General features: G+C 36.0%; 16 non-coding genes across 16 annotated transcripts; all 16 read right to left on the bottom strand.

Annotated features, from left to right (window-relative positions):
* Positions 1-149: 149 nt before the first annotated feature.
* Positions 150-239, bottom strand: TRNAR-UCU (transfer RNA arginine (anticodon UCU)). Its single transcript is given in 2 exon segments — positions 150-185; positions 203-239. It is a non-coding gene; the product is annotated as a tRNA-Arg (tRNA).
* Positions 240-1,681: 1,442 nt separating this feature from the next.
* On the bottom strand, positions 1,682-1,771 carry TRNAR-UCU (transfer RNA arginine (anticodon UCU)). The gene is given in 2 exon segments: positions 1,682-1,717; positions 1,735-1,771. It is a non-coding gene; the product is annotated as a tRNA-Arg (tRNA).
* Positions 1,772-3,212: 1,441 nt separating this feature from the next.
* Positions 3,213-3,302, bottom strand: TRNAR-UCU (transfer RNA arginine (anticodon UCU)). The gene is given in 2 exon segments: positions 3,213-3,248; positions 3,266-3,302. It is a non-coding gene; the product is annotated as a tRNA-Arg (tRNA).
* A 675-nt stretch (positions 3,303-3,977) lies between these two features.
* TRNAR-UCU (transfer RNA arginine (anticodon UCU)) lies at positions 3,978-4,067 on the bottom strand. Its single transcript is given in 2 exon segments — positions 3,978-4,013; positions 4,031-4,067. It is a non-coding gene; the product is annotated as a tRNA-Arg (tRNA).
* A 1,077-nt stretch (positions 4,068-5,144) lies between these two features.
* Positions 5,145-5,234, bottom strand: TRNAR-UCU (transfer RNA arginine (anticodon UCU)). The gene is given in 2 exon segments: positions 5,145-5,180; positions 5,198-5,234. It is a non-coding gene; the product is annotated as a tRNA-Arg (tRNA).
* A 1,442-nt stretch (positions 5,235-6,676) lies between these two features.
* TRNAR-UCU (transfer RNA arginine (anticodon UCU)) lies at positions 6,677-6,766 on the bottom strand. The gene is given in 2 exon segments: positions 6,677-6,712; positions 6,730-6,766. It is a non-coding gene; the product is annotated as a tRNA-Arg (tRNA).
* A 1,441-nt stretch (positions 6,767-8,207) lies between these two features.
* TRNAR-UCU (transfer RNA arginine (anticodon UCU)) lies at positions 8,208-8,297 on the bottom strand. Its single transcript is given in 2 exon segments — positions 8,208-8,243; positions 8,261-8,297. It is a non-coding gene; the product is annotated as a tRNA-Arg (tRNA).
* A 1,441-nt stretch (positions 8,298-9,738) lies between these two features.
* TRNAR-UCU (transfer RNA arginine (anticodon UCU)) lies at positions 9,739-9,828 on the bottom strand. The gene is given in 2 exon segments: positions 9,739-9,774; positions 9,792-9,828. It is a non-coding gene; the product is annotated as a tRNA-Arg (tRNA).
* Positions 9,829-10,503: 675 nt separating this feature from the next.
* On the bottom strand, positions 10,504-10,593 carry TRNAR-UCU (transfer RNA arginine (anticodon UCU)). Its single transcript is given in 2 exon segments — positions 10,504-10,539; positions 10,557-10,593. It is a non-coding gene; the product is annotated as a tRNA-Arg (tRNA).
* A 1,077-nt stretch (positions 10,594-11,670) lies between these two features.
* On the bottom strand, positions 11,671-11,760 carry TRNAR-UCU (transfer RNA arginine (anticodon UCU)). Its single transcript is given in 2 exon segments — positions 11,671-11,706; positions 11,724-11,760. It is a non-coding gene; the product is annotated as a tRNA-Arg (tRNA).
* A 1,442-nt stretch (positions 11,761-13,202) lies between these two features.
* On the bottom strand, positions 13,203-13,292 carry TRNAR-UCU (transfer RNA arginine (anticodon UCU)). Its single transcript is given in 2 exon segments — positions 13,203-13,238; positions 13,256-13,292. It is a non-coding gene; the product is annotated as a tRNA-Arg (tRNA).
* A 1,441-nt stretch (positions 13,293-14,733) lies between these two features.
* TRNAR-UCU (transfer RNA arginine (anticodon UCU)) lies at positions 14,734-14,823 on the bottom strand. Its single transcript is given in 2 exon segments — positions 14,734-14,769; positions 14,787-14,823. It is a non-coding gene; the product is annotated as a tRNA-Arg (tRNA).
* Positions 14,824-16,264: 1,441 nt separating this feature from the next.
* TRNAR-UCU (transfer RNA arginine (anticodon UCU)) lies at positions 16,265-16,354 on the bottom strand. Its single transcript is given in 2 exon segments — positions 16,265-16,300; positions 16,318-16,354. It is a non-coding gene; the product is annotated as a tRNA-Arg (tRNA).
* Positions 16,355-17,029: 675 nt separating this feature from the next.
* On the bottom strand, positions 17,030-17,119 carry TRNAR-UCU (transfer RNA arginine (anticodon UCU)). The gene is given in 2 exon segments: positions 17,030-17,065; positions 17,083-17,119. It is a non-coding gene; the product is annotated as a tRNA-Arg (tRNA).
* Positions 17,120-18,561: 1,442 nt separating this feature from the next.
* Positions 18,562-18,651, bottom strand: TRNAR-UCU (transfer RNA arginine (anticodon UCU)). Its single transcript is given in 2 exon segments — positions 18,562-18,597; positions 18,615-18,651. It is a non-coding gene; the product is annotated as a tRNA-Arg (tRNA).
* Positions 18,652-20,092: 1,441 nt separating this feature from the next.
* TRNAR-UCU (transfer RNA arginine (anticodon UCU)) lies at positions 20,093-20,182 on the bottom strand. Its single transcript is given in 2 exon segments — positions 20,093-20,128; positions 20,146-20,182. It is a non-coding gene; the product is annotated as a tRNA-Arg (tRNA).
* Positions 20,183-20,557: the final 375 nt, after the last annotated feature.

Genomic DNA, 20,557 nt, shown 5'->3' with positions numbered 1-20,557 from the left:
ATGGAAGGCAGACTGCTTTTGATTCAGTTGCATGCTGTATTAGATACATAGGTTCAACTTGGGTCAAATACTAAGATTAAAGCATCGGCCAAAAATAAACATTCCTCACATGCATAATGTTCCTTGTTTGAATAAGAAAGTAAAAAATACGACTCTGGTGGGATTCGAACCCACAACCTTTGAATGACTTTGCCAATTCACTTAGAAGTCCAACACGCTATCCATTGCGCCACAGAGCCAGATGAAAATCAACTTGCGTACATTAAGGGATGATCGAAGTTTTGTCAATCCAGTGTTTACTTCACATCATATTATCAAGCCTTCTGGGATACAAGAAAGAATAATTGTTTTCTGAAACATAAAATGTCTGTAGAAGAATCACACTTCTGGGTGAAACCTTGAACTACACCTTTGTTCCTTTAGGGATAAATTCGGAGAATAGGGTATTACTGTATTTTCTTGCAAACTGAATACGTTTGGACAACAATTCCATACCTTAATAAAAAAGAACTGGATAAAAAGTGCAGCCATACAATTGGTTAACAATACAAAAACACAAAGAGAATATACCATAAATAGCTTTGAAAGAAGATTTTACTTTATATGTCGCTAGAAACAAATGTCTGAGTGTAGGGTGTCGTGTTTTTGGTCTATCTCATTTACAGCTATTATAAAGACAATGTTTCTGAAGGAAGGATACATTAGGAAAGTGCAAAGTTTCTGGCAGTGAAGTTGTATTGCTTATGAGCAATATGTTCCTGTTGCAATGGAAGGCAGACTGCTTTTGATTCAGTTGCATGCTGTATTAGATACATAGGTTCAACTTGGGTCAAATACTAAGATTAAAGCATCGGCCAAAAATAAACATTCCTCACATGCATAATGTTCCTTGTTTGAATAAGAAAGTAAAAAATGCGACTCTGGTGGGATTCGAACCCACAACCTTTGAATGACTTTGCCAATTCACTTAGAAGTCCAACGCGCTATTCATTGCGCCACAGAGCCAGATGACAATCAACTTGCGTACATCAGGGGATGATCGAGGTTTTGTCGATCCAGTGTTTACTTCACATCATATTATCAAGCCTTCTGGGATACAAGAAAGAATAATTGTTTTCTGAAACATAAAATGTCTGTAGAAGAATCACACTTCTGGGTGAAACCTTGAACTACACCTTTGTTCCTTTAGGGATAAATTCGGAGAATAGGGTATTACTGTATTTTCTTGCAAACTGAATACGTTTGGACAACAATTCCATACCTTAATAAAAAAGAACTGGATAAAAAGTGCAGCCATACAATTGGTTAACAATACAAAAACACAAAGAGAATATACCATAAATAGTTTTGAAAGAATATTTTACTTTATATGTCGCTAGAAACAAATGTCTGAGTGTAGGGTGTCGTGTTTTTGGTCTATCTCATTTACAGCTATTATAAAGACAATGTTTCTGAAGGAAGGATACATTAGGAAAGTGCAAAGTTTCTGGCAGTGATGTTGTATTGCTTATGAGCAATATGTTCCTGTTGCAATGGAAGGCAGACTGCTTTTGATTCAGTTGCATGCTGTATTAGATACATAGGTTCAACTTGGGTCAAATACTAAGATTAAAGCATGGGCCAAAAATAAACATTCCTCACATGCATAATGTTCCTTGTTTGAATAAGAAAGTAAAAAATGCGACTCTGGTGGGATTCGAACCCACAACCTTTGAATGACTTTGCCAATTCACTTAGAAGTCCAACGCGCTATCCATTGCGCCACAGAGCCAGATGCACAGCAACTTGCGTACATTAAGGGATGATCGAAGTTTTGTCAATCCGGTGTTTACTTCACATCATATTATCAAGCCTTCTGGGATACAAGAAAGAATAATTGTTTTCGGAAACATAAAATGTCTGTAGAAGAATCACACTTCTGGGTGAAACCTTGAACTACACCTTTGTTCCTTTAGGGATAAATTCGGAGAATAGGGTATTACAGTATTTTCTTGCCAAGTGAATTGGTTTGGACAACAATTCCATACCTTAATAAAAAAGAACTGGATAAAAAGTGCAGACATACAATTGGTTAACAATACAAAAACACAAAGAGAATATACCATAAATAGTTTTGAAAGAAGATTTTACTTTATATGTCGCTAGAAACAAATGTCTGAGCATAGGGTGTCGTGTTTTGGTCTATCTCATTTACAGCTATTATAAAGACAATGTTTCTGAAGGAAGGATACATTAGAAAAGTGCCAAGTTTCTGGTAGTGATGTTGTATTGCTTATGAGCAATATGTTCCTGTTGCAATGGAAGGCAGACTGCTTTTGATTCAGTTGCATGCTGTATTAGATACATAGGTTCAACTTGGGTCAAATACTAAGATTAAAGCATCGGCCAAAAATAAACATTCCTCACATGCATAATGTTCCTTGTTTGAATAAGAAAGTAAAAAATACGACTCTGGTGGGATTCGAACCCACAACCTTTGAATGACTTTGCCAATTCACTTAGAAGTCCAACGCGCTATTCATTGCGCCACAGAGCCAGATGACAATCAACTTGCGTACATCAGGGGATGATCGAGGTTTTGTCGATCCAGTGTTTACTTCACATCATATTATCAAGCCTTCTGGGATACAAGAAAGAATAATTGTTTTCTGAAACATAAAATGTCTGTAGAAGAATCACACTTCTGGGTGAAACCTTGAACTACACCTTTGTTCCTTTAGGGATAAATTCGGAGAATAGGGTATTACTGTATTTTCTTGCAAACTGAATACGTTTGGACAACAATTCCATACCTTAATAAAAAAGAACTGGATAAAAAGTGCAGCCATACAATTGGTTAACAATACAAAAACACAAAGAGAATATACCATAAATAGTTTTGAAAGAATATTTTACTTTATATGTCGCTAGAAACAAATGTCTGAGTGTAGGGTGTCGTGTTTTTGGTCTATCTCATTTACAGCTATTATAAAGACAATGTTTCTGAAGGAAGGATACATTAGGAAAGTGCAAAGTTTCTGGCAGTGATGTTGTATTGCTTATGAGCAATATGTTCCTGTTGCAATGGAAGGCAGACTGCTTTTGATTCAGTTGCATGCTGTATTAGATACATAGGTTCAACTTGGGTCAAATACTAAGATTAAAGCATCGGCCAAAAATAAACATTCCTCACATGCATAATGTTCCTTGTTTGAATAAGAAAGTAAAAAATGCGACTCTGGTGGGATTCGAACCCACAACCTTTGAATGACTTTGCCAATTCACTTAGAAGTCCAACGCGCTATCCATTGCGCCACAGAGCCAGATGCACAGCAACTTGCGTACATTAAGGGATGATCGAAGTTTTGTCAATCCGGTGTCTACTTCACATCATATTATCAAGCCTTCTGGGATACAAGAAAGAATAATTGTTTTCGGAAACATAAAATGTCTGTAGAAGAATCACACTTCTGGGTGAAACCTTGAACTACACCTTTGTTCCTTTAGGGATAAATTCAGAGAATAGGGTATTACAGTATTTTCTTGCCAAGTGAATTGGTTTGGACAACAATTCCATACCTTAATAAAAAAGAACTGGATAAAAAGTGCAGACATACAATTGGTTAACAATACAAAAACACAAAGAGAATATACCATAAATAGTTTTGAAAGAAGATTTTACTTTATATGTCGCTAGAAACACATGTCTGAGCATAGGGTGTCGTGTTTTGGTCTATCTCATTTACAGCTATTATAAAGACAATGTTTCTGAAGGAAGGATACATTAGAAAAGTGCCAAGTTTCTGGTAGTGATGTTGTATTGCTTATGAGCAATATGTTCCTGTTGCAATGGAAGGCAGACTGCTTTTGATTCAGTTGCATGCTGTATTAGATACATAGGTTCAACTTGGGTCAAATACTAAGATTAAAGCATCGGCCAAAAATAAACATTCCTCACATGCATAATGTTCCTTGTTTGAATAAGAAAGTAAAAAATACGACTCTGGTGGGATTCGAACCCACAACCTTTGAATGACTTTGCCAATTCACTTAGAAGTCCAACGCGCTATCCATTGCGCCACAGAGCCAGATGAAAATCAACTTGCGTACATTAAGGGATGATCGAAGTTTTGTCAATCCAGTGTTTACTTCACATCATATTATCAAGCCTTCTGGGATACAAGAAAGAATAATTGTTTTCTGAAACATAAAATGTCTGTAGAAGAATCACACTTCTGGGTGAAACCTTGAACTACACCTTTGTTCCTTTAGGGATAAATTCGGAGAATAGGGTATTACTGTATTTTCTTGCAAACTGAATACGTTTGGACAACAATTCCATACCTTAATAAAAAAGAACTGGATAAAAAGTGCAGCCATACAATTGGTTAACAATACAAAAACACAAAGAGAATATACCATAAATAGTTTTGAAAGAATATTTTACTTTATATGTCGCTAGAAACAAATGTCTGAGTGTAGGGTGTCGTGTTTTTGGTCTATCTCATTTACAGCTATTATAAAGACAATGTTTGTCAATCCGGTGTTTACTTCACATCATATTATCAAGCCTTCTGGGATACAAGAAAGAATAATTGTTTTCGGAAACATAAAATGTCTGTAGAAGAATCACACTTCTGGGTGAAACCTTGAACTACACCTTTGTTCCTTTAGGGATAAATTCGGAGAATAGGGTATTACAGTATTTTCTTGCCAAGTGAATTGGTTTGGACAACAATTCCATACCTTAATAAAAAAGAACTGGATAAAAAGTGCAGACATACAATTGGTTAACAATACAAAAACACAAAGAGAATATACCATAAATAGCTTTGAAAGAAGATTTTACTTTATATGTCGCTAGAAACACATGTCTGAGCATAGGGTGTCGTGTTTTGGTCTATCTCATTTACAGCTATTATAAAGACAATGTTTCTGAAGGAAGGATACATTAGAAAAGTGCCAAGTTTCTGGTAGTGATGTTGTATTGCTTATGAGCAATATGTTCCTGTTGCAATGGAAGGCAGACTGCTTTTGATTCAGTTGCATGCTGTATTAGATACATAGGTTCAACTTGGGTCAAATACTAAGATTAAAGCATCGGCCAAAAATAAACATTCCTCACATGCATAATGTTCCTTGTTTGAATAAGAAAGTAAAAAATACGACTCTGGTGGGATTCGAACCCACAACCTTTGAATGACTTTGCCAATTCACTTAGAAGTCCAACACGCTATCCATTGCGCCACAGAGCCAGATGAAAATCAACTTGCGTACATTAAGGGATGATCGAAGTTTTGTCAATCCAGTGTTTACTTCACATCATATTATCAAGCCTTCTGGGATACAAGAAAGAATAATTGTTTTCTGAAACATAAAATGTCTGTAGAAGAATCACACTTCTGGGTGAAACCTTGAACTACACCTTTGTTCCTTTAGGGATAAATTCGGAGAATAGGGTATTACTGTATTTTCTTGCAAACTGAATACGTTTGGACAACAATTCCATACCTTAATAAAAAAGAACTGGATAAAAAGTGCAGCCATACAATTGGTTAACAATACAAAAACACAAAGAGAATATACCATAAATAGCTTTGAAAGAAGATTTTACTTTATATGTCGCTAGAAACAAATGTCTGAGTGTAGGGTGTCGTGTTTTTGGTCTATCTCATTTACAGCTATTATAAAGACAATGTTTCTGAAGGAAGGATACATTAGGAAAGTGCAAAGTTTCTGGCAGTGAAGTTGTATTGCTTATGAGCAATATGTTCCTGTTGCAATGGAAGGCAGACTGCTTTTGATTCAGTTGCATGCTGTATTAGATACATAGGTTCAACTTGGGTCAAATACTAAGATTAAAGCATCGGCCAAAAATAAACATTCCTCACATGCATAATGTTCCTTGTTTGAATAAGAAAGTAAAAAATGCGACTCTGGTGGGATTCGAACCCACAACCTTTGAATGACTTTGCCAATTCACTTAGAAGTCCAACGCGCTATTCATTGCGCCACAGAGCCAGATGACAATCAACTTGCGTACATCAGGGGATGATCGAGGTTTTGTCGATCCAGTGTTTACTTCACATCATATTATCAAGCCTTCTGGGATACAAGAAAGAATAATTGTTTTCTGAAACATAAAATGTCTGTAGAAGAATCACACTTCTGGGTGAAACCTTGAACTACACCTTTGTTCCTTTAGGGATAAATTCGGAGAATAGGGTATTACTGTATTTTCTTGCAAACTGAATACGTTTGGACAACAATTCCATACCTTAATAAAAAAGAACTGGATAAAAAGTGCAGCCATACAATTGGTTAACAATACAAAAACACAAAGAGAATATACCATAAATAGTTTTGAAAGAATATTTTACTTTATATGTCGCTAGAAACAAATGTCTGAGTGTAGGGTGTCGTGTTTTTGGTCTATCTCATTTACAGCTATTATAAAGACAATGTTTCTGAAGGAAGGATACATTAGGAAAGTGCAAAGTTTCTGGCAGTGATGTTGTATTGCTTATGAGCAATATGTTCCTGTTGCAATGGAAGGCAGACTGCTTTTGATTCAGTTGCATGCTGTATTAGATACATAGGTTCAACTTGGGTCAAATACTAAGATTAAAGCATCGGCCAAAAATAAACATTCCTCACATGCATAATGTTCCTTGTTTGAATAAGAAAGTAAAAAATGCGACTCTGGTGGGATTCGAACCCACAACCTTTGAATGACTTTGCCAATTCACTTAGAAGTCCAACGCGCTATCCATTGCGCCACAGAGCCAGATGCACAGCAACTTGCGTACATTAAGGGATGATCGAAGTTTTGTCAATCCGGTGTTTACTTCACATCATATTATCAAGCCTTCTGGGATACAAGAAAGAATAATTGTTTTCGGAAACATAAAATGTCTGTAGAAGAATCACACTTCTGGGTGAAACCTTGAACTACACCTTTGTTCCTTTAGGGATAAATTCGGAGAATAGGGTATTACAGTATTTTCTTGCCAAGTGAATTGGTTTGGACAACAATTCCATACCTTAATAAAAAAGAACTGGATAAAAAGTGCAGACATACAATTGGTTAACAATACAAAAACACAAAGAGAATATACCATAAATAGTTTTGAAAGAAGATTTTACTTTATATGTCGCTAGAAACAAATGTCTGAGCATAGGGTGTCGTGTTTTGGTCTATCTCATTTACAGCTATTATAAAGACAATGTTTCTGAAGGAAGGATACATTAGAAAAGTGCCAAGTTTCTGGTAGTGATGTTGTATTGCTTATGAGCAATATGTTCCTGTTGCAATGGAAGGCAGACTGCTTTTGATTCAGTTGCATGCTGTATTAGATACATAGGTTCAACTTGGGTGAAATACTAAGATTAAAGCATCGGCCAAAAATAAACATTCCTCACATGCATAATGTTCCTTGTTTGAATAAGAAAGTAAAAAATACGACTCTGGTGGGATTCGAACCCACAACCTTTGAATGACTTTGCCAATTCACTTAGAAGTCCAACGCGCTATTCATTGCGCCACAGAGCCAGATGACAATCAACTTGCGTACATCAGGGGATGATCGAGGTTCTGTCGATCCAGTGTTTACTTCACATCATATTATCAAGCCTTCTGGGATACAAGAAAGAATAATTGTTTTCTGAAACATAAAATGTCTGTAGAAGAATCACACTTCTGGGTGAAACCTTGAACTACACCTTTGTTCCTTTAGGGATAAATTCGGAGAATAGGGTATTACTGTATTTTCTTGCAAACTGAATACGTTTGGACAACAATTCCATACCTTAATAAAAAAGAACTGGATAAAAAGTGCAGCCATACAATTGGTTAACAATACAAAAACACAAAGAGAATATACCATAAATAGTTTTGAAAGAATATTTTACTTTATATGTCGCTAGAAACAAATGTCTGAGTGTAGGGTGTCGTGTTTTTGGTCTATCTCATTTACAGCTATTATAAAGACAATGTTTCTGAAGGAAGGATACATTAGGAAAGTGCAAAGTTTCTGGCAGTGATGTTGTATTGCTTATGAGCAATATGTTCCTGTTGCAATGGAAGGCAGACTGCTTTTGATTCAGTTGCATGCTGTATTAGATACATAGGTTCAACTTGGGTCAAATACTAAGATTAAAGCATCGGCCAAAAATAAACATTCCTCACATGCATAATGTTCCTTGTTTGAATAAGAAAGTAAAAAATGCGACTCTGGTGGGATTCGAACCCACAACCTTTGAATGACTTTGCCAATTCACTTAGAAGTCCAACGCGCTATCCATTGCGCCACAGAGCCAGATGCACAGCAACTTGCGTACATTAAGGGATGATCGAAGTTTTGTCATTCCGGTGTTTACTTCACATCATATTATCAAGCCTTCTGGGATACAAGAAAGAATAATTGTTTTCGGAAACATAAAATGTCTGTAGAAGAATCACACTTCTGGGTGAAACCTTGAACTACACCTTTGTTCCTTTAGGGATAAATTCGGAGAATAGGGTATTACAGTATTTTCTTGCCAAGTGAATTGGTTTGGACAACAATTCCATACCTTAATAAAAAAGAACTGGATAAAAAGTGCAGACATACAATTGGTTAACAATACAAAAACACAAAGAGAATATACCATAAATAGTTTTGAAAGAAGATTTTACTTTATATGTCGCTAGAAACAAATGTCTGAGCATAGGGTGTCGTGTTTTGGTCTATCTCATTTACAGCTATTATAAAGACAATGTTTCTGAAGGAAGGATACATTAGAAAAGTGCCAAGTTTCTGGTAGTGATGTTGTATTGCTTATGAGCAATATGTTCCTGTTGCAATGGAAGGCAGACTGCTTTTGATTCAGTTGCATGCTGTATTAGATACATAGGTTCAACTTGGGTCAAATACTAAGATTAAAGCATCGGCCAAAAATAAACATTCCTCACATGCATAATGTTCCTTGTTTGAATAAGAAAGTAAAAAATACGACTCTGGTGGGATTCGAACCCACAACCTTTGAATGACTTTGCCAATTCACTTAGAAGTCCAACGCGCTATTCATTGCGCCACAGAGCCAGATGACAATCAACTTGCGTACATCAGGGGATGATCGAGGTTTTGTCGATCCAGTGTTTACTTCACATCATATTATCAAGCCTTCTGGGATACAAGAAAGAATAATTGTTTTCTGAAACATAAAATGTCTGTAGAAGAATCACACTTCTGGGTGAAACCTTGAACTACACCTTTGTTCCTTTAGGGATAAATTCGGAGAATAGGGTATTACTGTATTTTCTTGCAAACTGAATACGTTTGGACAACAATTCCATACCTTAATAAAAAAGAACTGGATAAAAAGTGCAGCCATACAATTGGTTAACAATACAAAAACACAAAGAGAATATACCATAAATAGTTTTGAAAGAATATTTTACTTTATATGTCGCTAGAAACAAATGTCTGAGTGTAGGGTGTCGTGTTTTTGGTCTATCTCATTTACAGCTATTATAAAGACAATGTTTCTGAAGGAAGGATACATTAGGAAAGTGCAAAGTTTCTGGCAGTGATGTTGTATTGCTTATGAGCAATATGTTCCTGTTGCAATGGAAGGCAGACTGCTTTTGATTCAGTTGCATGCTGTATTAGATACATAGGTTCAACTTGGGTCAAATACTAAGATTAAAGCATCGGCCAAAAATAAACATTCCTCACATGCATAATGTTCCTTGTTTGAATAAGAAAGTAAAAAATGCGACTCTGGTGGGATTCGAACCCACAACCTTTGAATGACTTTGCCAATTCACTTAGAAGTCCAACGCGCTATCCATTGCGCCACAGAGCCAGATGCACAGCAACTTGCGTACATTAAGGGATGATCGAAGTTTTGTCAATCCGGTGTCTACTTCACATCATATTATCAAGCCTTCTGGGATACAAGAAAGAATAATTGTTTTCGGAAACATAAAATGTCTGTAGAAGAATCACACTTCTGGGTGAAACCTTGAACTACACCTTTGTTCCTTTAGGGATAAATTCAGAGAATAGGGTATTACAGTATTTTCTTGCCAAGTGAATTGGTTTGGACAACAATTCCATACCTTAATAAAAAAGAACTGGATAAAAAGTGCAGACATACAATTGGTTAACAATACAAAAACACAAAGAGAATATACCATAAATAGTTTTGAAAGAAGATTTTACTTTATATGTCGCTAGAAACACATGTCTGAGCATAGGGTGTCGTGTTTTGGTCTATCTCATTTACAGCTATTATAAAGACAATGTTTCTGAAGGAAGGATACATTAGAAAAGTGCCAAGTTTCTGGTAGTGATGTTGTATTGCTTATGAGCAATATGTTCCTGTTGCAATGGAAGGCAGACTGCTTTTGATTCAGTTGCATGCTGTATTAGATACATAGGTTCAACTTGGGTCAAATACTAAGATTAAAGCATCGGCCAAAAATAAACATTCCTCACATGCATAATGTTCCTTGTTTGAATAAGAAAGTAAAAAATACGACTCTGGTGGGATTCGAACCCACAACCTTTGAATGACTTTGCCAATTCACTTAGAAGTCCAACGCGCTATCCATTGCGCCACAGAGCCAGATGAAAATCAACTTGCGTACATTAAGGGATGATCGAAGTTTTGTCAATCCAGTGTTTACTTCACATCATATTATCAAGCCTTCTGGGATACAAGAAAGAATAATTGTTTTCTGAAACATAAAATGTCTGTAGAAGAATCACACTTCTGGGTGAAACCTTGAACTACACCTTTGTTCCTTTAGGGATAAATTCGGAGAATAGGGTATTACTGTATTTTCTTGCAAACTGAATACGTTTGGACAACAATTCCATACCTTAATAAAAAAGAACTGGATAAAAAGTGCAGCCATACAATTGGTTAACAATACAAAAACACAAAGAGAATATACCATAAATAGTTTTGAAAGAATATTTTACTTTATATGTCGCTAGAAACAAATGTCTGAGTGTAGGGTGTCGTGTTTTTGGTCTATCTCATTTACAGCTATTATAAAGACAATGTTTGTCAATCCGGTGTTTACTTCACATCATATTATCAAGCCTTCTGGGATACAAGAAAGAATAATTGTTTTCGGAAACATAAAATGTCTGTAGAAGAATCACACTTCTGGGTGAAACCTTGAACTACACCTTTGTTCCTTTAGGGATAAATTCGGAGAATAGGGTATTACAGTATTTTCTTGCCAAGTGAATTGGTTTGGACAACAATTCCATACCTTAATAAAAAAGAACTGGATAAAAAGTGCAGACATACAATTGGTTAACAATACAAAAACACAAAGAGAATATACCATAAATAGCTTTGAAAGAAGATTTTACTTTATATGTCGCTAGAAACACATGTCTGAGCATAGGGTGTCGTGTTTTGGTCTATCTCATTTACAGCTATTATAAAGACAATGTTTCTGAAGGAAGGATACATTAGAAAAGTGCCAAGTTTCTGGTAGTGATGTTGTATTGCTTATGAGCAATATGTTCCTGTTGCAATGGAAGGCAGACTGCTTTTGATTCAGTTGCATGCTGTATTAGATACATAGGTTCAACTTGGGTCAAATACTAAGATTAAAGCATCGGCCAAAAATAAACATTCCTCACATGCATAATGTTCCTTGTTTGAATAAGAAAGTAAAAAATACGACTCTGGTGGGATTCGAACCCACAACCTTTGAATGACTTTGCCAATTCACTTAGAAGTCCAACACGCTATCCATTGCGCCACAGAGCCAGATGAAAATCAACTTGCGTACATTAAGGGATGATCGAAGTTTTGTCAATCCAGTGTTTACTTCACATCATATTATCAAGCCTTCTGGGATACAAGAAAGAATAATTGTTTTCTGAAACATAAAATGTCTGTAGAAGAATCACACTTCTGGGTGAAACCTTGAACTACACCTTTGTTCCTTTAGGGATAAATTCGGAGAATAGGGTATTACTGTATTTTCTTGCAAACTGAATACGTTTGGACAACAATTCCATACCTTAATAAAAAAGAACTGGATAAAAAGTGCAGCCATACAATTGGTTAACAATACAAAAACACAAAGAGAATATACCATAAATAGCTTTGAAAGAAGATTTTACTTTATATGTCGCTAGAAACAAATGTCTGAGTGTAGGGTGTCGTGTTTTTGGTCTATCTCATTTACAGCTATTATAAAGACAATGTTTCTGAAGGAAGGATACATTAGGAAAGTGCAAAGTTTCTGGCAGTGAAGTTGTATTGCTTATGAGCAATATGTTCCTGTTGCAATGGAAGGCAGACTGCTTTTGATTCAGTTGCATGCTGTATTAGATACATAGGTTCAACTTGGGTCAAATACTAAGATTAAAGCATCGGCCAAAAATAAACATTCCTCACATGCATAATGTTCCTTGTTTGAATAAGAAAGTAAAAAATGCGACTCTGGTGGGATTCGAACCCACAACCTTTGAATGACTTTGCCAATTCACTTAGAAGTCCAACGCGCTATTCATTGCGCCACAGAGCCAGATGACAATCAACTTGCGTACATCAGGGGATGATCGAGGTTTTGTCGATCCAGTGTTTACTTCACATCATATTATCAAGCCTTCTGGGATACAAGAAAGAATAATTGTTTTCTGAAACATAAAATGTCTGTAGAAGAATCACACTTCTGGGTGAAACCTTGAACTACACCTTTGTTCCTTTAGGGATAAATTCGGAGAATAGGGTATTACTGTATTTTCTTGCAAACTGAATACGTTTGGACAACAATTCCATACCTTAATAAAAAAGAACTGGATAAAAAGTGCAGCCATACAATTGGTTAACAATACAAAAACACAAAGAGAATATACCATAAATAGTTTTGAAAGAATATTTTACTTTATATGTCGCTAGAAACAAATGTCTGAGTGTAGGGTGTCGTGTTTTTGGTCTATCTCATTTACAGCTATTATAAAGACAATGTTTCTGAAGGAAGGATACATTAGGAAAGTGCAAAGTTTCTGGCAGTGATGTTGTATTGCTTATGAGCAATATGTTCCTGTTGCAATGGAAGGCAGACTGCTTTTGATTCAGTTGCATGCTGTATTAGATACATAGGTTCAACTTGGGTCAAATACTAAGATTAAAGCATCGGCCAAAAATAAACATTCCTCACATGCATAATGTTCCTTGTTTGAATAAGAAAGTAAAAAATGCGACTCTGGTGGGATTCGAACCCACAACCTTTGAATGACTTTGCCAATTCACTTAGAAGTCCAACGCGCTATCCATTGCGCCACAGAGCCAGATGCACAGCAACTTGCGTACATTAAGGGATGATCGAAGTTTTGTCAATCCGGTGTTTACTTCACATCATATTATCAAGCCTTCTGGGATACAAGAAAGAATAATTGTTTTCGGAAACATAAAATGTCTGTAGAAGAATCACACTTCTGGGTGAAACCTTGAACTACACCTTTGTTCCTTTAGGGATAAATTCGGAGAATAGGGTATTACAGTATTTTCTTGCCAAGTGAATTGGTTTGGACAACAATTCCATACCTTAATAAAAAAGAACTGGATAAAAAGTGCAGACATACAATTGGTTAACAATACAAAAACACAAAGAGAATATACCATAAATAGTTTTGAAAGAAGATTTTACTTTATATGTCGCTAGAAACAAATGTCTGAGCATAGGGTGTCGTGTTTTGGTCTATCTCATTTACAGCTATTATAAAGACAATGTTTCTGAAGGAAGGATACATTAGAAAAGTGCCAAGTTTCTGGTAGTGATGTTGTATTGCTTATGAGCAATATGTTCCTGTTGCAATGGAAGGCAGACTGCTTTTGATTCAGTTGCATGCTGTATTAGATACATAGGTTCAACTTGGGTGAAATACTAAGATTAAAGCATCGGCCAAAAATAAACATTCCTCACATGCATAATGTTCCTTGTTTGAATAAGAAAGTAAAAAATACGACTCTGGTGGGATTCGAACCCACAACCTTTGAATGACTTTGCCAATTCACTTAGAAGTCCAACGCGCTATTCATTGCGCCACAGAGCCAGATGACAATCAACTTGCGTACATCAGGGGATGATCGAGGTTCTGTCGATCCAGTGTTTACTTCACATCATATTATCAAGCCTTCTGGGATACAAGAAAGAATAATTGTTTTCTGAAACATAAAATGTCTGTAGAAGAATCACACTTCTGGGTGAAACCTTGAACTACACCTTTGTTCCTTTAGGGATAAATTCGGAGAATAGGGTATTACTGTATTTTCTTGCAAACTGAATACGTTTGGACAACAATTCCATACCTTAATAAAAAAGAACTGGATAAAAAGTGCAGCCATACAATTGGTTAACAATACAAAAACACAAAGAGAATATACCATAAATAGTTTTGAAAGAATATTTTACTTTATATGTCGCTAGAAACAAATGTCTGAGTGTAGGGTGTCGTGTTTTTGGTCTATCTCATTTACAGCTATTATAAAGACAATGTTTCTGAAGGAAGGATACATTAGGAAAGTGCAAAGTTTCTGGCAGTGATGTTGTATTGCTTATGAGCAATATGTTCCTGTTGCAATGGAAGGCAGACTGCTTTTGATTCAGTTGCATGCTGTATTAGATACATAGGTTCAACTTGGGTCAAATACTAAGATTAAAGCATCGGCCAAAAATAAACATTCCTCACATGCATAATGTTCCTTGTTTGAATAAGAAAGTAAAAAATGCGACTCTGGTGGGATTCGAACCCACAACCTTTGAATGACTTTGCCAATTCACTTAGAAGTCCAACGCGCTATCCATTGCGCCACAGAGCCAGATGCACAGCAACTTGCGTACATTAAGGGATGATCGAAGTTTTGTCAATCCGGTGTTTACTTCACATCATATTATCAAGCCTTCTGGGATACAAGAAAGAATAATTGTTTTCGGAAACATAAAATGTCTGTAGAAGAATCACACTTCTGGGTGAAACCTTGAACTACACCTTTGTTCCTTTAGGGATAAATTCGGAGAATAGGGTATTACAGTATTTTCTTGCCAAGTGAATTGGTTTGGACAACAATTCCATACCTTAATAAAAAAGAACTGGATAAAAAGTGCAGACATACAATTGGTTAACAATACAAAAACACAAAGAGAATATACCATAAATAGTTTTGAAAGAAGATTTTACTTTATATGTCGCTAGAAACAAATGTCTGAGCATAGGGTGTCGTGTTTTGGTCTATCTCATTTACAGCTATTATAAAGACAATGTTTCTGAAGGAAGGATACATTAGAAAAGTGCCAAGTTTCTGGTAGTGATGTTGTATTGCTTATGAGCAATATGTTCCTGTTGCAATGGAAGGCAGACTGCTTTTGATTCAGTTGCATGCTGTATTAGATACATAGGTTCAACTTGGGTCAAATACTAAGATTAAAGCATCGGCCAAAAATAAACATTCCTCACATGCATAATGTTCCTTGTTTGAATAAGAAAGTAAAAAATACGACTCTGGTGGGATTCGAACCCACAACCTTTGAATGACTTTGCCAATTCACTTAGAAGTCCAACGCGCTATTCATTGCGCCACAGAGCCAGATGACAATCAACTTGCGTACATCAGGGGATGATCGAGGTTTTGTCGATCCAGTGTTTACTTCACATCATATTATCAAGCCTTCTGGGATACAAGAAAGAATAATTGTTTTCTGAAACATAAAATGTCTGTAGAAGAATCACACTTCTGGGTGAAACCTTGAACTACACCTTTGTTCCTTTAGGGATAAATTCGGAGAATAGGGTATTACTGTATTTTCTTGCAAACTGAATACGTTTGGACAACAATTCCATACCTTAATAAAAAAGAACTGGATAAAAAGTGCAGCCATACAATTGGTTAACAATACAAAAACACAAAGAGAATATACCATAAATAGTTTTGAAAGAATATTTTACTTTATATGTCGCTAGAAACAAATGTCTGAGTGTAGGGTGTCGTGTTTTTGGTCTATCTCATTTACAGCTATTATAAAGACAATGTTTCTGAAGGAAGGATACATTAGGAAAGTGCAAAGTTTCTGGCAGTGATGTTGTATTGCTTATGAGCAATATGTTCCTGTTGCAATGGAAGGCAGACTGCTTTTGATTCAGTTGCATGCTGTATTAGATACATAGGTTCAACTTGGGTCAAATACTAAGATTAAAGCATCGGCCAAAAATAAACATTCCTCACATGCATAATGTTCCTTGTTTGAATAAGAAAGTAAAAAATGCGACTCTGGTGGGATTCGAACCCACAACCTTTGAATGACTTTGCCAATTCACTTAGAAGTCCAACGCGCTATCCATTGCGCCACAGAGCCAGATGCACAGCAACTTGCGTACATTAAGGGATGATCGAAGTTTTGTCAATCCGGTGTTTACTTCACATCATATTATCAAGCCTTCTGGGATACAAGAAAGAATAATTGTTTTCGGAAACATAAAATGTCTGTAGAAGAATCACACTTCTGGGTGAAACCTTGAACTACACCTTTGTTCCTTTAGGGATAAATTCGGAGAATAGGGTATTACAGTATTTTCTTGCCAAGTGAATTGGTTTGGACAACAATTCCATACCTTAATAAAAAAGAACTGGATAAAAAGTGCAGACATACAATTGGTTAACAATACAAAAACACAAAGAGAATATACCATAAATAGTTTTGAAAGAAGATTTTACTTTATATGTCGCTAGAAACAAATGTCTGAGCATAGGGTGTCGTGTTTTGGTCTATCTCATTTACAGCTATTATAAAGACAATGTTTCTGAAGGAAGGATACATTAGAAAAGTGCCAAGTTTCTGGTAGTGATGTTGTATTGCTTATGAGCAATATGTTCCTGTTGCAATGGAAGGCAGACTGCTTTTGATTCAGTTGCATGCTGTATTAGATACATAGGTTCAACTTGGGTCAAATACTAAGATTAAAGCATCGGCCAAAAATAAACATTCCTCACATGCATAATGTTCCTTGTTTGAATAAGAAAGTAAAAAATACGACTCTGGTGGGATTCGAACCCACAACCTTTGAATGACTTTGCCAATTCACTTAGAAGTCCAACACGCTATCCATTGCGCCACAGAGCCAGATGAAAATCAACTTGCGTACATTAAGGGATGATCGAAGTTTTGTCAATCCAGTGTTTACTTCACATCATATTATCAAGCCTTCTGGGATACAAGAAAGAATAATTGTTTTCTGAAACATAAAATGTCTGTAGAAGAATCACACTTCTGGGTGAAACCTTGAACTACACCTTTGTTCCTTTAGGGATAAATTCGGAGAATAGGGTATTACTGTATTTTCTTGCAAACTGAATACGTTTGGACAACAATTCCATACCTTAATAAAAAAGAACTGGATAAAAAGTGCAGCCATACAATTGGTTAACAATACAAAAACACAAAGAGAATATACCATAAATAGCTTTGAAAGAAGATTTTACTTTATATGTCGCTAGAAACAAATGTCTGAGTGTAGGGTGTCGTGTTTTTGGTCTATCTCATTTACAGCTATTATAAAGACAATGTTTCTGAAGGAAGGATACATTAGGAAAGTGCAAAGTTTCTGGCAGTGAAGTTGTATTGCTTATGAGCAATATGTTCCTGTTGCAATGGAAGGCAGACTGCTTTTGATTCAGTTGCATGCTGTATTAGATACATAGGTTCAACTTGGGTCAAATACTAAGATTAAAGCATCGGCCAAAAATAAACATTCCTCACATGCATAATGTTCCTTGTTTGAATAAGAAAGTAAAAAATGCGACTCTGGTGGGATTCGAACCCACAACCTTTGAATGACTTTGCCAATTCACTTAGAAGTCCAACGCGCTATTCATTGCGCCACAGAGCCAGATGAGAATCAACTTGCGTACATCAGGGGATGATCGAGGTTTTGTCGATCCAGTGTTTACTTCACATCATATTATCAAGCCTTCTGGGATACAAGAAAGAATAATTGTTTTCTGAAACATAAAATGTCTGTAGAAGAATCACACTTCTGGGTGAAACCTTGAACTACACCTTTGTTCCTTTAGGGATAAATTCGGAGAATAGGGTATTACTGTATTTTCTTGCAAACTGAATACGTTTGGACAACAATTCCATACCTTAATAAAAAAGAACTGGATAAAAAGTGCAGCCATACAATTGGTTAACAATACAAAAACACAAAGAGAATATACCATAAATAGTTTTGAAAGAATATTTTACTTTATATGTCGCTAGAAACAAATGTCTGAGTGTAGGGTGTCGTGTTTTTGGTCTATCTCATTTACAGCTATTATAAAGACAATGTTTCTGAAGGAAGGATACATTAGGAAAGTGCAAAGTTTCTGGCAGTGATGTTGTATTGCTTATGAGCAATATGTTCCTGTTGCAATGGAAGGCAGACTGCTTTTGATTCAGTTGCATGCTGTATTAGATACATAGGTTCAACTTGGGTCAAATACTAAGATTAAAGCATCGGCCAAAAATAAACATTCCTCACATGCATAATGTTCCTTGTTTGAATAAGAAAGTAAAAAATGCGACTCTGGTGGGATTCGAACCCACAACCTTTGAATGACTTTGCCAATTCACTTAGAAGTCCAACGCGCTATCCATTGCGCCACAGAGCCAGATGCACAGCAACTTGCGTACATTAAGGGATGATCGAAGTTTTGTCAATCCGGTGTTTACTTCACATCATATTATCAAGCCTTCTGGGATACAAGAAAGAATAATTGTTTTCGGAAACATAAAATGTCTGTAGAAGAATCACACTTCTGGGTGAAACCTTGAACTACACCTTTGTTCCTTTAGGGATAAATTCGGAGAATAGGGTATTACAGTATTTTCTTGCCAAGTGAATTGGTTTGGACAACAATTCCATACCTTAATAAAAAAGAACTGGATAAAAAGTGCAGACATACAATTGGTTAACAATACAAAAACACAAAGAGAATATACCATAAATAGTTTTGAAAGAAGATTTTACTTTATATGTCGCTAGAAACAAATGTCTGAGCATAGGGTGTCGTGTTTTGGTCTATCTCATTTACAGCTATTATAAAGACAATGTTTCTGAAGGAAGGATACATTAGAAAAGTGCCAAGTTTCTGGTAGTGATGTTGTATTGCTTATGAGCAATATGTTCCTGTTGCAATGGAAGGCAGACTGCTTTTGATTCAGTTGCATGCTGTATTAGATACATAGGTTCAACTTGGGTGAAATACTAAGATTAAAGCATCGGCCAAAAATAAACATTCCTCACATGCATAATGTTCCTTGTTTGAATAAGAAAGTAAAAAATACGACTCTGGTGGGATTCGAACCCACAACCTTTGAATGACTTTGCCAATTCACTTAGAAGTCCAACGCGCTATTCATTGCGCCACAGAGCCAGATGACAATCAACTTGCGTACATCAGGGGATGATCGAGGTTCTGTCGATCCAGTGTTTACTTCACATCATATTATCAAGCCTTCTGGGATACAAGAAAGAATAATTGTTTTCTGAAACATAAAATGTCTGTAGAAGAATCACACTTCTGGGTGAAACCTTGAACTACACCTTTGTTCCTTTAGGGATAAATTCGGAGAATAGGGTATTACTGTATTTTCTTGCAAACTGAATACGTTTGGACAACAATTCCATACCTTAATAAAAAAGAACTGGATAAAAAGTGCAGCCATACAATTGGTTAACAATACAAAAACACAAAGAGAATATACCATAAATAGTTTTGAAAGAATATTTTACTTTATATGTCGCTAGAAACAAATGTCTGAGTGTAGGGTGTCGTGTTTTTGGTCTATCTCATTTACAGCTATTATAAAGACAATGTTTCTGAAGGAAGGATACATTAGGAAAGTGCAAAGTTTCTGGCAGTGATGTTGTATTGCTTATGAGCAATATGTTCCTGTTGCAATGGAAGGCAGACTGCTTTTGATTCAGTTGCATGCTGTATTAGATACATAGGTTCAACTTGGGTCAAATACTAAGATTAAAGCATCGGCCAAAAATAAACATTCCTCACATGCATAATGTTCCTTGTTTGAATAAGAAAGTAAAAAATGCGACTCTGGTGGGATTCGAACCCACAACCTTTGAATGACTTTGCCAATTCACTTAGAAGTCCAACGCGCTATCCATTGCGCCACAGAGCCAGATGCACAGCAACTTGCGTACATTAAGGGATGATCGAAGTTTTGTCAATCCGGTGTTTACTTCACATCATATTATCAAGCCTTCTGGGATACAAGAAAGAATAATTGTTTTCGGAAACATAAAATGTCTGTAGAAGAATCACACTTCTGGGTGAAACCTTGAACTACACCTTTGTTCCTTTAGGGATAAATTCGGAGAATAGGGTATTACAGTATTTTCTTGCCAAGTGAATTGGTTTGGACAACAATTCCATACCTTAATAAAAAAGAACTGGATAAAAAGTGCAGACATACAATTGGTTAACAATACAAAAACACAAAGAGAATATACCATAAATAGTTTTGAAAGAATATTTTACTTTATATGTCGCTAGA

This window comes from Ambystoma mexicanum (genome assembly GCF_040938575.1).
Source record: "Ambystoma mexicanum isolate Mex_15411 chromosome 12 unlocalized genomic scaffold, UKY_AmexF1_1 Mex_chr12_unloc.1, whole genome shotgun sequence".
NCBI classification, from domain to species: Eukaryota; Metazoa; Chordata; class Amphibia; order Caudata; family Ambystomatidae; genus Ambystoma; species Ambystoma mexicanum.
Note: the sequence above shows the minus strand (reverse complement) of the source record. Positions and strands in the feature narration are given on the sequence as shown.